Source organism: Nicotiana tomentosiformis, chromosome 11, assembly GCF_000390325.3.
Source record: "Nicotiana tomentosiformis chromosome 11, ASM39032v3, whole genome shotgun sequence".
In the NCBI taxonomy this organism is placed as follows: Eukaryota; Viridiplantae; Streptophyta; class Magnoliopsida; order Solanales; family Solanaceae; genus Nicotiana; species Nicotiana tomentosiformis.
This window is the reverse complement of record NC_090822.1, coordinates 79,339,248-79,357,427: the sequence shown is the minus strand read 5'-3', so window position 1 is coordinate 79,357,427 and position 18,180 is coordinate 79,339,248. Positions and strand designations below refer to the sequence as shown.

General features: G+C 38.8%; 2 long non-coding RNA genes across 2 annotated transcripts; both read left to right on the top strand.

Moving 5' to 3' along the window:
• The first annotated feature begins 1,191 nt into the window (after positions 1-1,191).
• Positions 1,192-3,803, top strand: LOC104120966 (uncharacterized). Its single transcript, XR_691770.4, has 2 exons — positions 1,192-1,327; positions 1,977-3,803. It is a non-coding gene; the product is annotated as an uncharacterized lncRNA (long non-coding RNA).
• A 3,764-nt stretch (positions 3,804-7,567) lies between these two features.
• On the top strand, positions 7,568-9,941 carry LOC138900737 (uncharacterized). Its single transcript, XR_011411976.1, has 2 exons — positions 7,568-7,757; positions 9,396-9,941. It is a non-coding gene; the product is annotated as an uncharacterized lncRNA (long non-coding RNA).
• Positions 9,942-18,180: the final 8,239 nt, after the last annotated feature.

The following is an 18,180-nucleotide window of genomic DNA, read 5'->3' as shown; positions in this document are numbered from 1 at the left end:
ATACCTAATAGGCTCAAAGGTAATTTTTTATACTGACCATGTTGCTCTAAAGTACTTAATTCAAAAGAAGGAGTCCAAGTCCCACCTAATTTGATGGGTGCTACTACGGCAATAATTCGACCTAGAAATTAGTGACCGAAAGGGAACAGACAAATAAGTGGCTGATCACTTGCCCAGGCTAGAGAGAGCATAGAAGAAAATTGAGGTTGAAGTGATCGTGGAGACTTTCCCGGATGAATAATTGTTGGCCACAATCCTTGAGGTAACGCCATGGTATGCAGATATTACAAACTACCTAGCGAGCGGTATTGTCTCCTATGACCTTTCATTGCTACAGAAGAAAAATATTTTCCATGACTGTCACATGTATTTTGGGATAAGGCTTATTTGTTCAGGATTTGTGTTGCTAAAATGATTCAGAGATGCATCCCCGAGACATACCAAATTCTATGTTGCAGGTTTGTCACGCGTCCCCATATGGTGGCCATTTTGGAGGAGTAAGGATAGCTACAAAAGTATTGGAGTTGGGCTTCTACTGGCCGGCATTGTTCAAAAATGCACACTTCTGGGTGAAGGACTGTGATAAATGCCAACGGATCGGGAATAGTTGCCGTCGACATCAGATGCCCATAAATCAAATTCAGGAGGTGGAAGTGTTTGATGTATGGGGAATCAATTTCATGGGGCTTTTTGTCAACTCATATGGTAGCAAGTTGTGGACTATGTTTCGAAATGGGTGGAAGCTGTGGTACTACCCACGGATGATGAAAAAGACTTTACTTGATTTGGCACTCCAAGGGTGATAATCAGTGATGAAGGCACTCACTTCTGCAATCGAGCTTTCACAAATTTGTTAGAGAAATATGGGTTTCACCACAAGGTTGCCACCCCGTATCACCCACAGACAAGTGAGCAAGTGGAGGTGTCGAACATACATATAAAGAGTGTGTTGACAAAGACCGTTAATGCCACAAGAACGGATTGAGCAACAGTTGGATGATTACAAATATGGTGGGTAGCGAAGTGCCCATGGCTTCGAGGGACTAGGACCGGCCAAAGCTGAAACAGAAGTGGGGCGCATCTCCAGGTCGCGCATTATGCAGTCCTAGCGTGACCTCCGAATATTTCTTTTTTTATTGTTAGCTCGATCATTTTTTTAAAAAATAAAAATTTAAAAAGTAACTCAAAAATAAAAAAACACTCTACCTCTCTCACTCAAACACCAAAATAAGCCATCACTCTCTTTCACTCAAATACACACACCCACGTACAGACCCCCTCCCCCTTACTTTTCTTCCTCGTGCCACCATCGCCCCCATTCCACAAGGTAAGAACCCCCCTCCCCTCCCTTTTTTAGTTTGCCTCCCCTCCTTAATAGTAGTCCCCTCCCCGCGCCCTCCTATAGGTTAGTTCTCTTTTTTAGGATAGTTAGGTTCATGTTTTGTTTTTCTTTTTCTTTTTTTTGGCCACCGGGGGCTCATTTATTTGAGTTGTTTATGAACATAGTGAGGTGGGAACTTACAATTCCCACCACCTCACTCAATTGTGAGGGTATAACATAGGCAAATTGAACCAAAGAAGCTAAGCAAATTTTGTGCACATAAGGTGTTCGATGAATTACCCGAATGAATTTATTTGGTGAGGTTTAGCGAAGTCTGAGTTGAGAACTTACCTTTCTTGGCAATACGAATAACCCTTAAGTGTGGGGTGGCCGTTGGGTGTCTTATGAACTTCAATTGTGTTCTTTCTAAGACAAGCATCATCCACGACCGACTTAGGAACGACATAGGTGTTGCCTTCCCCACTTGTTGTTGAATGGTACTAATTAATATGGAATAAATATAAAGTGTGTTGTAGTGGATGCTCATGACTCGTCTTGTGCACATATGCTTAAAATGAATGTGTAGGATGCGACGCACACCACAATGACTTGATGTGGCTAGAGTAAGCTAATATTGTTTCTTAGTTCTTTCCAGGTACTATGACCATCTCGAAGACACTGATGAGCAATCATGTAAGTTTAAGCTATCCTCAGAAAAGCCTTCCAATAAAACTGAGGCGCGAGATAAGCATGCTAATGAGCTAGAACAAATTCCAGGAATGATAGGGATGCGCATGAAGCCTCTAAAGCAGTTACGTCTGCGCTTATCCCATAGGAGCTGCAGCAAACATAGTCGTATAGGCCATAAGAGGTTTCCCTCCAGATTCGTGAAGGATCTTCGAGGCCACCCAAGGCTAAGAAGTGCAAGACAAGCGAAGTGCAAGGGCGAGATAAAGTCGTAGTAGATACAAAAATCGAGCCTCAGGAGGACTAGTCCGATGAAGAGGTGTATGTAGAGGTTGCCCTACCTGAGGGAGACGGTGAACCTAGTGAACCAGTGGATGACTCAGTGTGGAATCAAAAATTTGTTAGCAAGAAGGCATGGATACATTGGAAGTCACTTAAAGAAAAGCAAGTCAATCCAGTTTTGTTCGAGAGGCCGTTAAAATTTTAGATCGCCAAGAAAGTTTACTTGCCGATCGTGAAAAGGATTGAAAGGTACGGTTGGACACGCATTGCTGAGGGACCTAAGGGTGAGGCTAATGTGACTCGCGTATAAGAATTATATGCTAATTGTTACCTGGATAAGGGTAATGATATTGTGTGGGTTCGCGGTCGTAAGGTTGATATCTCTCTTGCCCCCATAAATAGGCATTACCGCATTCTGTTGCCATCTCATGATGAGTATTTGTGGAGACTTAAGGAGGAAGACTTTCCCCACATGTCACAGCTAATATGTGACCCAATTACGAAGCCAACGTGGAGCAAAACCAGAGGTCTCAAAATGGAATTCATGACCAGAGATTCTAGGAGTTGGTTGAATTGGATGAGTAACAGGTTAATGTTGGGGACGCATAAATTGATTGTATATTGGGAGCATGTGTTCTTGGTATACGAATTGATGGCTAGTATTCTAGTTAATATTGGGGAGGTGATACAGAGTCATATGTGTCGAACCCGAGGTAATAAGCAAATCAGCTTTTACTTTGTGCACACCTTGACTGCACTCTTGGCCAAATATAAGTTGGCTAGACCTGGAGATGACCTTTGAAATGGAACTAAGGAAGCACTTCATGATATCTATAATGTTTCGAACCTGAGTGAGGAGCGATTCCAGAAGATCTATAAGGACATGCGGTTGACAGCAATAAAGAGTGAGATACACCAGCTGAGGCTGGATTTAGGCTGATGCAGTGGAGTCCAGGGAGCAGAGGATGCAGTATCACTTTGAACACTTGATTGCCGTAATTAAAGATATTCTGCCGACCCTTTCTATTGGTGTACAGACTAATGCAGAGGAACTCTAGATAGTTGATATGAGTGCTACTGATGGCACTATTGCGGGGTAGCCAGGAGTAACGTTTGTGACTGTAGCGGGTGTGGGGAATATTGCTACTGAGGTTCCTTTTATTTGAGAGGGCGTGCTGATTGAGGCAGTTGACGTGTCTGGCATCGCACTAGAGGATCCATCACTTTCGAGGACCGAGGTTCACAACTGGTCCTCGCCACAACCCGAATGCTTTTGAGAGAGTTTCTGATACCCACTCTATTTTTTATCTTTCTTATTTGTATTTTTGTGATATTGTGCAACTGAGGATAGTGCACTTTTTTTAGAGTGGGGTGGGGTGTCAGACTTTAATTTTTGTGGCATGTGCTTAATTGCTAGTGATATATTCTTCATTTTATGATCACACTTTTGGCCATTGTAATCGTATAATTATAGTCATTTTTAATGGCTTAATCCCGAAGTTTCTTTAAACCACGATTCTTTTTTGAAGATGCCATTTTCTTGAATCGAGTATTTTTAGATAGATTGTTTTTTCAAATTTATAAATATTTGTGGACTTTTTCCGATGATGGATTACCTAGGAATTTCTCTTGAGGGACTAAAGTCTAAATAAAAATATAAAAATATTTTTCTTTCTCCTTTATTTTTTCTAGTTGAACTGATAATGGAATTGGAAGAAGCTTGAGTAATTTGTACTTTTGACATACTTTATATCGGGGCTTAGGTCTGTAGAATTTGAACTAAGTACTTTCTACTTACATGCCTTGAAAATATCTATGGATTTCTTTTGATACCGAGGCTCATCTTTAGACTCTTGTGATTAATTTTTGTGTACTGAAATATTATAATGACTGTGCTAGTTGCTTTAACTCTAGAGTTGGGTTTGAGCCGTCCTAAGTGAGTCATGTGCATTGTGTGAGGTGAGATTTTAGTCTACTTTGTGCTATCCTTACTAGTCTAGAACATGCCCCGTGGGTGAGTCAAAGCGAAATGATTAAGTCTTGTAAGTTTGGGAAATGATATAGGCTATCCTTGATTGACCATTTAGCCCAGTTGCCTACCAGTGCTAATATTATCCGTAGTCACCCTTTTTGAGTCTGTAGACCTTTTCTTTAGCAACCACATTACAAGTCGAATTCCCTTTGTTCGAAGTAAAATCTTGTTGAACATTTACCTCCGAAAGAGCTTAAGTAGCTAGAAGAGTAAAGAAAGAGATTGGGTAGCTTTTGAGTAAAATCATATAAAGGCCAACAAGGTGCACTTCTGTTTAAACAAAAAAGGTACTAGCCGAAAATACCAAATTAAGGAGAGTGTGAAAAAAATTAATAATACCTCTCACATCTTTGTCTGGGCTAGTGAGTATCTATATGTTAATGTACTTAATGAAGAAGGGCTTAAATGTGTATGGTTTTATAGTAAGACATTGAATTAGTCATAACAAGAAGGTGTTTGGAAGTGAAGTGTAGTGTATTTAAGTGCTTACAAGGAATAGTCACCATTTTCTCAAATATATCATACACGTCCCTTAGCCTACATTACAACTTATAAAGTCTTACTTGATCCTAGACTTTGCAAGCTTAGATTAGTCAAGTGATACACTACGGGCAAGCCTATGGTACAAACTTGGGTGGCATAAGTTCGTTCCATAGGCTTGCCCTCCCTTGCCATGACTCATGAGTTTAAAACCTGAGGAATGATATGAAGAATTTATATGTTGGGTTCTAAGCGTTGATATAAACTGTTTTCATTAATGTAATGCTTGAGTATGTTTTGAAATGTGTTTCTTGCCTATGCGCTTAATTTTAAGTTGCTCGAAGACGAGTAAGACTATTCTAGAGACTTAGCGCGCTATTTGATAAGCCGCAAAAACTATACCTTCTCTTACGAATTTACCCCAGTGTTGTACTTATTTATCTGGACGTTTTGTTGTTTCTTAACTCGTGCATATATTCACAAGTTGGGCTAGCAACTCGTCTAAAATTTCAATATTTGTATGGGTTCGGGCTGATCGCCTTAGCATTACTCTTATGGGATTGAGATTTTTTCCTCGGCTTGATTTTTGTAAAAATATTCTTATGGGATCGGGCTGGTTGCCTCAGCAATATTCTTATGAAAAATACCTTAGTGATATTCTTAAGGGATCAGGTTGATCGCCTCATCTCTACTCTAATGGGATTATGTCGTTCATCTCGACAGGATTTTGTAAGACTATTGTTATAGGATCGGAGCGATCATCTCAGCAATATTTTTATGCCATCGGCTTATTCGCCTAGGCAGGATTATGTAAAACTACACTTATGGTATCGGGTCATTCGCCTCGACAGGATTATGTAAAATTACTCTTTTGGGAACAGGTCGTTCGCCTCGGCAGGATTATGTAAAATCACTCGTATGAGATCGGGCTATTCATCCCGTCAGAATTATGTGAAATATTTCGATAGGGAGTCAATATGTATATGAGCATCTTGACTCAGATTTGGCATTTTCATATGATATAAGCCATGTATACTCCATTCGATCCAAGACTTTGTATTAGACATTTTCGTATTTTTTTATTATAGAAAAGCATGTTGTACGTAATTATCTGTTTCGTTGCTACTTGTCATGCGTCATACATGTTTAATTTCTTATGTATATCAGATTATTGAACCATCGGTAAGTGTCGATGTTGACCCCTTACCACTACTTCTTCGAGGATAGACTGGATACTTACTATATAAGCGTTGATTTACATTACCCATACTAACCTCTGCACAAATTGTGCATGCATTGAAACAAGCCCATCGGTGGTCATACATGCCCGTAGGCCCAGCTGCTGAGGATACTTTGTGTCGAACTGCTTTTTATGCTTCGATTCTCAGCACACAGAGTTTCTTTTCAATTTATTTATAGTATTCTGCCTACTTTCTATTCGAGACAGTTGTTGTAGTAGTGTTTTATAGTCCAATATATGCTCATACACTTGTGACACAGGATTTTCGGGTTGAGGATCGTTTGGTCGTATTTTGTATTGGTTGATTTAGCATTTTGGTTTGTATTTGGATCATTGTACGAACTTTGTTTCAATAATATTTGAGATCTCATGTATGGTTGAGAATGTATTCTGACTATTTTGATTGTCAAACTATTTTAAGATATGTTGTGAACTATTCGTTGCGGTGTTTAGTTGTTGGCTTGCCTAGCGGCGGTATTAGGCTCAATCACGACTAATGGTGGGAGTTGTGCTGTGACATAAACAAGTTGATATGACAGTCCTACATGGCAAAGAGTCCTCCAAGATCTGCTCCTAAAGATTACCAAGCTTGAAACAGCTTTTCAATTATCAGTATTATATGTGGCTTCTATTGATTGAGAAAAATGAAAGGACATCTAAGTATGATGAACTCAGAGAAGAGCTTGCAAAACAAAATGAATCTCTCAACCGTGAGCAATCTCCTCATTTGATTTCCATTGCGGAAGGTGAAAAGAGAGAAAATTTTGAGAAATGCTTTGACTTCTAAAAAGCAATGTGTTGATTCTGAAAAGGCTCTGTGCCGAACACAAGCAGAGCGTGAACAAATTAAGCTTGCCTCTGAAATCGAGTTGGCCAACGCTAGAGCTTTTGATAGTTGGGTATCATGACAAGTCCTTGGAAGAGAAAGGCAAATTGCATGCTGCAGCTGCCAAACTTGTTGAGGCAAATAGAATGAATTCTAAGTTGGAGAGGAAATTGCGTGAATTTGAAATTCGGGAAAGTGTGCTAAGAAGGGAGCGTGCCTCTTTGACTGTAGAGTAAGAAGTGCATGAAGCTAGAATTACCAAGCACAAGGAGGAGAAGAAGAAAAAGTTAGTAGGAGTATTGAGCCAAAGTCCCTTCCCACGTCATCATTGAAAAAGAAAACGTTGATCCTATCTTTCTAATACACTATTGCATTTTTGCACTCAACTGTGTTCGTTCTTAAGAAAGTTTCATATTGTTCGTCGGCCAATAATGGCCCTGACTCAGTAAGGTTTTTGCTTTAGAACAACATTGGGTTAATCACTTTGGGAATTTATTATGTGATGTTTACTCAAGAAAGAAAGGTGTGGACGGCGCGGCAGAATTGTTTTTTAAACTTCTATATCTATATCTATTTATATTTAGATATAAATCAAATTTCTTAAGTGAAAAATCAAATTACGAAATTACCCTTAACTTTATTTTTTAATAAAACGTTACACTTTCGCAAATTAGTAAATTACCCCTTTGCTATGGATTAGTTTGAAAAAAGAAATTATCTATACACACCCTTTCTGAATCTCCGCCTCCTTGCGGTCCTCGGCAACCCAAGACGCCTTTTCAAAGAGCAATGTATTTTCCTAACGGTTGTACCGATTGCTTCCCCTATCTTTAAAAATCAGATTCCATGCCAATTTTCCTCAGTCTTTGTTCTTCTCTTAAAACAACAGGTTTGGCATCTGAACACCTCTTTACCAAATTGTTATCTTTTTTCATTAGTCATCTTCTTCTATATTTTTTTGCCAAATCTACTTGCTTGTCAGAATTTAGGCGCCACTAATATTCACTCCATCGATTCCCCCGGCTAAATCATAGGCCATATCTGTCTCTCGCAAAGTCGAGTTGTAAGTTGGTTGTCAATTTTACAACTGATTTTCTTATACCTGGCCAATGTTAGCCTGCAGATTTTTAAATTGAGATATATTGTTTGAAATGGTTAGAATATTGAGATGACTAGCGTTTAATTCGGTTTTATTTTCACAACTTTCGCCTTACTTTTCTATGTTTCTCTTTTGCTTTGTTTAATATTGTTATTGCTGCAATTTGTCAGTCTAACTTGTACATAATCTTCATAATTTCTTCTTTTATTTATGATTAAAATGGTTAGCGTTATGTATTAATGGAGTAGAAAAAGGAGGACTTGGGGCTAAAATTCCTTAGCGAAGATTTTGGTGGGACAAAAGATAGAATTCTTGCATCACATATTTATCAAAGTACAACAGCACTGATCAACTTCGGCTGTATTTATTTGTAAATTGATTTACTTTGTCGTAAATTTATAGGTGGAAATAGTTCCCTTTGCTTTTTATTCGAGGTCTTCAATAATTTCTTTTTAGCATAACATGAAACACCCACAAGATGAAATGATATCAATATCAAGAATAATCATATAACATATTGTTTGTCACATACCTTTTGGGTAAGAGCTAGGTTACAAAGAAGAGAAGGGGAATGAATAATTCTGAATACAATAAGATTTGAGTTTTGAGTTTCTTATACCTGTTAGCTGAGTTAGCACTTTATTTTGTAACTAACTAGAGATACTATTAATCATGTGGTTTTGAATAGTTAATTATTTACAATAGTTCATATATTGAAGATTATGTTCACAATTTTTATATAACTCTACATTGTGGATTGTGTATAACTTCTCTATTGTCTTTGGTTCATGTGAATGATATTATACACTCTCCAAAAGATTAAAATAAATCTATCAAACAATAGTAGTTTTGGTCCCTAAATTGGCTGTTTTTGGCCCTCTTTTGTTTGAAAATGGCTGTTTGATTATTCTGATTATTGATCCTTAAAATGCCCGAGTGCTGAATTTTCCGAAAAATGTTGAAACTCTTGAAAGGTCATTAATTTATCGTTATTTAGGGTATGAGATATTTTTCAGACTTGAAATTAATTATAGAACAATACCCCTCATGAAGAAAGAATTTATTGGGCAAGTCTGGTACTGCCAATGGACTATTTGAGTTGGAATTTCTTTCGCACTTTGCTAAATTCAACTCCTTAGATACTTGTCCAAAATTCCAAGTTGATATATTTTTAAATGTTCCATTGAGATCTTCAAGTTGTCTAAAAACGTGCTTCTAGATATGTCAGCTGAATATTTCTATTGGTAAAGTTATACATGATTCAGTTTTAATATGAAGTTTGTTGTATAGCTAATGAGTTTGATCAGATCAAGTTAACTTCTAATTGGAAGGAAATTTGTACTATAGTGGATAACTATATACCTAAAATAATTTCTTTCCCAATGTATTGGCTCTCATAAGAGAATTATTATTTTAAACTTAATACAGATAGTAGCTCAATGGAAAGGGAGACGACTGCAGGTGGTATCTTTAGGGATCATAACACTATTGTAATGGCTTTCACTATTCCTGTCTTATTGTACAAACAATCTAGCAGAAGCAACGGCAGCTAACACTTGTTGACAATGTGATTTTGGAGATGGACTCCAAGATCATTGTTGATATGATCACTAAAAATAGGACTCCCTCGTGAAAATTACTGGAATGGCAAAGATCCTAAGAAATTTTAGCTACTATACATGGTGAAGCCACTCATACTATAGAGAAGCTAATATAGCAGCAGACTTGCTAAAGCTGGATCAGTTACAAACACCTCAAGAGTCTATTTCAAGTTTAAACAACTCCCTGGAATGGTAAGAGGAGCATATAAAATGGAAAAGGCACGGTTTGAGAACTATAGATATGGACTCAAAAGAAGGGATTCGGCTAATGTCAATGAGCAAATGAGGATTTTATAATTGAAATCTCCATGATGTTTGGTGAACCTTTTTTCTGAACATGAACCGGAAAATGGAAAATCCGCATTGCTTTCCATTAGTATCTTCATTTGCAACTTTTCTTTGAAGATTTGGTTTTATTAAGTGGTTCACGTGCAACGCACGTGTCGAGAAACTAGTCACATTAAAAATGAAAAGCCCTTAAGACAAAAGTTAAATTACTAAGATACCCTTCTAATTAACTTAAATACCCTATTAATAAAAATTTAAAAACAACTAAGGGCAAATAACCTACGTACCCCTTCATGAAGGGTTACAAGCCACAACTATTAGATGCATAACCCCTTTTAAATGCAATGATAAAATATCCTTTTTGTTTAACTGAATACCCTAAGAGTCCCGGTTAATAACCTAAAGCCTCGACGGAACAATCACAACGCTTCACATTCAAAAGACGCATGTACGGAGGCTCTTCACAGGATTACAACTTTTCCTCACTTACAAGTTTAGATCCTTTTTAAAGCACAACTATAAAACTGTAACAACCCGTTGTTTAAAGCTCTAGCGCATCGTTCGGTGGTTTGAGTTCTTGAGTAACTTCATTTCAAGTATTATTACTTGTACGTGTGGTCGGAAATGAATTTCGGGAAGTTCGGGAATGATTTGGAAAGAAAATACTAATTTCGGAAGCTTTAAGTTGGAAGAATTGACTAAGGTCTGACTTTTGAGTAAACGACCTCAGAATCGGGATTTGAAAGTTCCAATAGCGTCGTATGATGATTTCGGACTTGGGCGTATGTTCGGGTTGAGTATCGGATCACCCGTGCGCGTTTCAGCGCTTATTATGGAAGATTGGTATTTTAAAAGTTTAAGAAATTTTTAAGTTTGACTTGAAGTAGATTTTAATGTTATTGGTGTCCGTTTGGGATTCTAAGCTTTGGAATAGCTTCGTTATGTCATTTATGACTTGTGTTCAAAATTTAGGGTCAATCGAACTTGATTTGATAGGTTTCGGCGTCGAATGTAGAAGTTTGAAGTTCTAAAGTTCATTAAGCTTGAATTGGGGTGCGATTCGTGGTTTTAACGTTGTTTGATGTGATTTGAAGGCTCGACTAAGTTCGTAATGTATTTTGGGACGTGTTGATATATTTGGTTAAGGTCCCGAGGGCCTCGGGTGGATTCCGGATGGTTAACGAATTTATTTTGGACTTAGGAGATGCTGAAGCTGGGCAGCCGCTGGTGTGACCGCTTCTGCGGAAGTTTGGTCGTAGAAGCGAGGTGAGGTCCACAGAAGCGGCTTGGGCAGCCTGGGCGTGAAGTCGCAGAAGCGAAGGTGGGCAGCGTACTTGCATGTGCGCAAAAGCGAGGTGAGGGCCGCAGGTGTGGGAATTTGCGCATATGCGCTAGGGTGTGTCGCACCTGCGGTTGCACAGGAGCGGAAGAATTTCCACATGTGCGATGGTCTGCTAGTAGTGGTCTTCCGCAAAAGCGAGGAAGTTTCCGCAGAAGCGGAGTCGCAGGAGCGGCTGTTTTTTCGCAGATGCGAGAGGTCGTCTGGGCAGAGCGTTCTTTTAAAAAGCGTAATTTGGCACATTTTCTCTCATTTTCACTTGGTTGGGGCGATTTTGGAGGGCTTCAAGGGAATATTTTCATCATCTATGTCAAGGTAAGTAATTATCGCATATTTTGAGTTAAATACAAAGTGTATATATGGATTTAAATATGCAAATTAGTAGAAATTTTAAAAACCTATAAATTTGATATTTTTGGAATTTGACCACGAAATATGGATATGAAATTTGGAATAAATTATATAGTTGAGTTCGTGCTGTTTTGGGTGACATTAATCTTCAAAATTTTTTGAAATCCGGGTGCGTGGACCCGAGGTTTGATTTTATCGACTTTTCGAGCGGAGTTAAGAATTTGTTTAAAATGATTAATTATGGGTATTAGAGTATATTTTGATGGGTTTGCCTATTTGTTGAATAGTTTTGGATCGACGAGCATTTGATTTGAGGTGTCAGAGAGACTTTGGAGCCGTTTACGGAACTTTGGAGCGAGATAAGTCTCCTGTCTAACCTTGTGATGGGGAAACTACCCCTAGATGATATTTATTGTTATGTGCAACTAGTTGTGGGTACTATGTACGCACGAGGTGACGAGAGTCCGTACGTAGCTATAACATGTTATGTCCGGGTAGACTTAGGATCTTATCATGTAATATTTGAATTATTTGAACCCATTCTGCTGGCTTAAATAATTGAAGTTAAAATTGAAATTGATATTGAAGTAAATATATGTACACTAGGCTAAGCCTTAACACTTTGAGTTGTGGGCGAGTTATTTGAGAAATGGTAAAGATTAAATTCATTTTGTGCTCATGTGCTGTATTGTAAAAAACATGCCTCATAATTCGGTAACTTCCTATATTTTCTTGTGGAGTGGGTTGAATGTCTCAACAGTATATAGATGCATTTATGGATCATGTCGCACGTCCCTCGACAGTGTATACGTTATTCAGGATCGGGCCGAACAACCTCGGCAGTATCGTGCGTTATATCGGTAGTAGCCCGAATATTTACGAGCTAATCTTTCCACGGATGCCCGTCATTTTATGGTATTTATTATTTATTTGTTGTTGACACTTGGCATGTTCTCAGATATTAAGGAAGAATACAAGTTTGAGGAAATTTATACTTTAAAGGAAATAATTGGGAAAACATTATGAAAGTACAGACTTACTCTAATATTGTTGTGCACTTCACATATATTATGATTTATCATGTTACTTATTTGGACCTCTAGTAAGTGTCGATGTCGGCCCCTTGTTATCACTTCTCCGGGGTTAGGCTAGATACTTATTGGGTATGCGTTGATTTACGTACTCATACTGCACTTCTGCACTAAATGTCCAGGATCTGACAGATTCATCGATGATCACTTTGGCGCGTAGGCACACCAGTTGAAGAGACTTTAGGTGAGCTGCATTCCAGGCTACGTATCGCAGTCCATCGAGCTCCCATTGTACTATTTATTTGATTCTGTCTTATTACATTTGGGACGGACGTTGTATTATTATTATATTTCATAGAAAAATGCTCACGCACTTGTGACACCGGGTTTTGGGAATTTCTCTAAGTTATTCATCCTTGTGGTTCAGTAAATAGTTTTATTTACTCTGTAAAATTCTATTTTATACTGGTCAATTAATGGGAAATCATGATTTCAAAAAAACTAAAATGAGTAATTAAATTGGTAAATCACCTTTGGTTTGCCTGATGGCGGCGTTAGGCGCCATCACAACCTATAGTAGATTTTGGGTCGTGACAGCTTGGTATCAAAGCGTTAGGTTTACTTAGGTCTCACGAGTCATGAGCAAGTCAAGTAGAGTCTTACGGATCGGTACGAAGACGTCTGTACTGATCTTATAGAGGCTACAGGGTTGTTAGGAGCACTTCCCTTTATTGATTTCCTCATTGTGCGGTTTGATTCCATTTATGATTATGCCATTATTTCCTTCCTACTCAATCTTATGCGACGCGAAGCTCTTGTTATCAATAGGGCGTCGAGGAGTTATAGTGGTACTGCAGACATGGTGCAGGATGTTTTTCCCTACATGTTTGAGCAGGCTATTATCGTCGCATCGCAGAAGGGTGTTCTACCGTTTAGATTAAGTATATGTACTTCCTGTGGTTTTGAGGCTATGCATGGATTTCTAGGTTGTTCATGAGTTATTATCGCACCGTGTGAGTGTAATAGTAAAGTGTGTATATATATATATCTACACCTAATATATATATATATATATATGCTAGTTTGGAGCCTCAACTCCGTTAATTGAAGCATGTATGTATGGATCGCGGTATTAAATGACTCGGAAGAAGGATTTCTTAGTACATGATTCAGAGGTTCAACATTTAATTCCAGCAAAGGAAAGGCAATCAGAAGATGGATGTTCAGGTTTTGGTTGACGGAGTAACGAGACTACGTATCTTTGAGCAGGTGGAATATTCATTGCGATGTCGTGTCGTCGTCCTTGTTTGAACGCATTACAGTTCACCGACGTTATGGTCTTTTTTTATTTTGCCTTCAGGGCAGGGCCTGTGAAATAGTACCTGAGAAGTGGTTGTCATAGATAGCGGGGTGTAGCGGTTCAGAATCGAAGGAGTGTTTCTAATATTGATGGCTCGAGAGAGATGATCTTCGAAGAGACTTAAAGTCGGTAACAATTTATTGGTTCAGGTGCTACAAAGATGGATTTTTTATTTGATGCAACATTTAGCCGCGAAGTATGAGGGAGGACATGGCGGGAAGTGTTTCGCGGTGGTTGAAGTACTAGCAGGTCAAGTATGAAGAGCAGAGATTGAGAAGTTGCTTAAAGGAGATGGTTTAACCGAAGTAAGAGTGGCAGATTAACATATGGATTATGTGGTAGGATAGCCACGTGCCTTGTGAAAATGTAGAACAGTTTTTGAATCGCGATGGAAGGTGATTTGGCCTACGAATTTTATTTGGAATGGTGGTCACGGTACGAAGAAAGATTGAGTATGGCCGAAAGGAGTTTCTTGAAATGAAGAGGGGTGTGAAGATTTGATTATCGTTTCATATGCAGTATGACTTGAGTTCGGAAGGTATTTTCAAACTTACAGTTGAAGTCAATGGGAAAGAAGTAGACTAATTCAGTTGGTGGGCGAGCATGAGTTCAGGATTTACTGATTTCGTGGTAGTAGTACCCAGTGCACCGTCGTTGGAAGATGTCGGTAAGGAATTCCACATGTGGGTTATCTCCTGTGAGCATGTTAGCGGTTGCGTGATGTTGATGAATCTTCTGCGAAGAATACTACTAGCTACCCGGTATGAGGTCGAGTGTGTGACTGTGACTGATGATTTAGAATGATTCATGAAAATCTTAACAAAAGACTTTGAGAAATTTGGCGAGTTAACGGTACGGGATCACGGTAAATGAGATGAAGGAATCTTTGTGGGCTCTACATTATGTGATGGTAGTTTAAATCTAAGTGGGGGGAGCCCCACTGCCTACGATTAGATCGCGTGGTTATCGGCTTGTGCAACTTCTGGTTATCGGTGCGTTAGTGGATTAATTATGACTAAGAAAAAGGAAATGTCATGAGTAAGTCAAATAAGGAGCTTGGTGAATGTGTGCTATACTTTACCTTATCGATTGAGGTGTAGGTTTTGGGAAAACTGAGAGGGTATGCTTTGTGGATATGATGTACAAGGAAAAGAATTCAGCTGGTTTCTTCTTTGAGTATGTGTTCATGTGCTAGCAGAGCGTTGAAGTTTGGTGATATTCGGGACCAGGTCAGAACGGGTGACACTTAACTACGGTTCTTGTGAGTTCAAGAATTTAAGTGCAGTGCCTAAGGATTTCGGGTCTGTTGTGGGGTTAAGGATCGAGTTTTCACAGAGGATTACAGACGAGACTTGGAATTTTCTATGTTATCATCGGGTATACGGTGCAGTATCAGAGTAAAGGAAGAAATAGCTTCGGGTGAGCGGAAAGGTCTTGCAAAATGGGTGTACCAGTTGGAGATGCTATTGTGCGCTTTAAAAGGGTATGAGGATATCCATGGGCATTGAGACGATGTGGTCTCACGATTCAGGTCACTCGGGATGAGTGCAGATTGAGTTCGTTATGTTGTGAATGGAACTATTATATTTCTAAGTCAGGTCATGAGTACATTGAAAGAAGTTGGTCGGTTAGTAATGGTTGAGTCGGCATGATTGTGGCAATGACCAGTTCCTTCGGCGTGTGAAGTCATACATGTGGTTTGTGGTTGTACGTGAGGGCTTAACAGCCACAATGACCTGATTTATTTGAGAAGTACTTGATTTTGATGGCTTTGTTGTGTAAATGGATTACGGGAGAGTTATGACGGCTTAGATCACGGCTTGAGGTAGTATTTTCTGCGGTTTGAGAATTCAATTGCGTGTTGCAGGGGTTCGTCCCGGATTAGGCGACTGTCCTTATGTGTCATGAATACAGCCATTATGGATCTTTGAAAAGTTATTGGCCAGTATGGTAAGATCAGAATCGGTGTGAGATCCGTTGGTGGGCCTAATGTGAGTGTGTGCTCTGCGTCAGGTCAGATGTGTTTAGTTGTCATAGCATTGCTTACGGAAGGGTCCTCGAGCATTAGATGTTATTTCCGTCGTCAGCTATTCCATGTAAATCTCTATTGTGCCATGTGGGTTGTGAGGCTGTTTAATTATTCACACACGTTTTGAGGTCCCGTGTAGCTTGTGATGTTATGTGAGTAGGATGGCTCTCGAGATGCATGTCATTTATTGCACCTTAGTTGTACTTGAGGTTCGTAACATATAGCGCTATCCGTCTCCCCGGGATTTAATATTATGAACTTGGCATGCTTATGGTCGATATTCGGTCATTTCGTAAGTATAAGCGTTACGGCTTGATATGTTTGTTTTCTTTGTGATTATTATGTGTGGATTGGGTTGCACGCAGCAACAACGAGCAGTTGAGCATAGCTCCTTACACTTATTTTGTGTGCCTTGTTTTCATCCCTGAAGTAGGTTCAAGCATCTATTCGGCCGATTCATTCGTTACGCAGGCTGGGTAGTCCTTCTCCCGAGTTCGTTTTTCTTATGTGTCATATTAGAGTTATAGCTTGTCGTTGATGGCGTTTTTGGAGGGATTCAAGGGAAGATTTTTATCATCTATGTCAAGGCAAGTAATTCCCTCAGTGAGTTAAATACAAAGTGTATTTATGGATTTAAATATGGAAATTAGTAGAAATTTAGAAAACCTAGAAATTTAGTAGTTTTGGAATTTGACCACGAAATTGGACATGGAATTAGGAATAAATTATATAGTTGAGTTCGTGGTGTTATGTGTGAGGTTTATCTTAAAGTATTTTCGAAATTCGGGTGCGTGGGCTGGAGGATTGATTTTATCGAATTTTCGAGTGGAGTTAGGAATTTGTTTAAAATGATTAATTATGGGTATTAGAGTATATTTTGATGGGTTTGCCCATTTGTTGAATAGTTTTGGATATATGGGCATTTGGTTTAAGGTATCAGAGAGACTTTGGAGCCGGTTATGAAACTTTGGAGCAAGGTAAGTCTCATGTCTAACCTTATGAGGGGGAAATTATCCCTATGTGATATTTATTATTATGTGCAACTAGTTGTGGGTGCTACGTACACACGAGGTGACGAGAGTCCATTCGTAGCTACAATATGTTATGTCTAGGCAGACTTAAGATCTTATCATGTAATATTTGAACTCATTCTGTTGGCTTAATTAATTGAAGTTATAATTGAAATTGATTTTGAAGTAAATATATGTACATTAGGCTAAGCCTTAACACTTTGAGTTGTGGGCGAGTTATTTGAGAAATAGTAAAGATTAAATTCATTTTGTGCTCATGTGCTGTATTGTAAACACGTGCCTCGTAATTCGGTAACTTCCTATATTTTCTTGTGGAGTGGGCCGAACCTCTTGGCAGTACATAGATGCATCTATGGATCGTGGCGCACGTCTCTCGACAGTGTACACTTTATTCTGGATTGGACCGAACGACCTCGGCAGTATCGTGCGTTATATCGCTAGTAGCCCGAATATTTACGAGCTTATCTTTCCACTGATGCCCGTATTTTATGGTATTTCTTATATTTTTTTGGTGTTGACATGTTATCTGGTATTAAGGAAGAATACGAAGTTTGAGGAAATTATACTTTAAAGGAAATAATTGGAAAAAATTATGAAAGTAAAGACTTACTCCACTATTGTTGTCCACTTCACATATGTTATGATTTATCATGTTATTTATTTGGACCTCTAGTAAGTGTCGATGTCGGCCCCTCGTCACTACTTCTTCGGGGTTAAGTTAGATACTTATTGGGTACGCGTTGATTTACATACTCATGCTGCACTTCTGCACAAAATGTGCAGGGTCTGACAGGTTCATCGATGATCACTTTGGCGCGTAGGCGCACCTGTTGAAGAGACTTTAGGTGAGATGCATTTCAGGCTACACATCGCAGTCCCTCGAGTCCCCATTGTACTATTTATTTTATTCTGTCTTATTACATTCGGGACAGACGTTGTATTATTATTATATCTCTTAAAAAAATGCTCATACATTTGTGACACCGGGTTTTGGGGGTTTCTCGAGGTTATTCATCCTTGTGGTTCGTGTAAATAGTTTTATTTACTCTGTAAAATTCTATTTTATACTGTTCAATTAAGGAAAAATCATGATTTCAAAAATACTAAAATGAGTTATTAAATTAGTAAATCACCATTGATTTGCCTGACGACGACGTTAGGCACCATCATGACCTATAGTGGA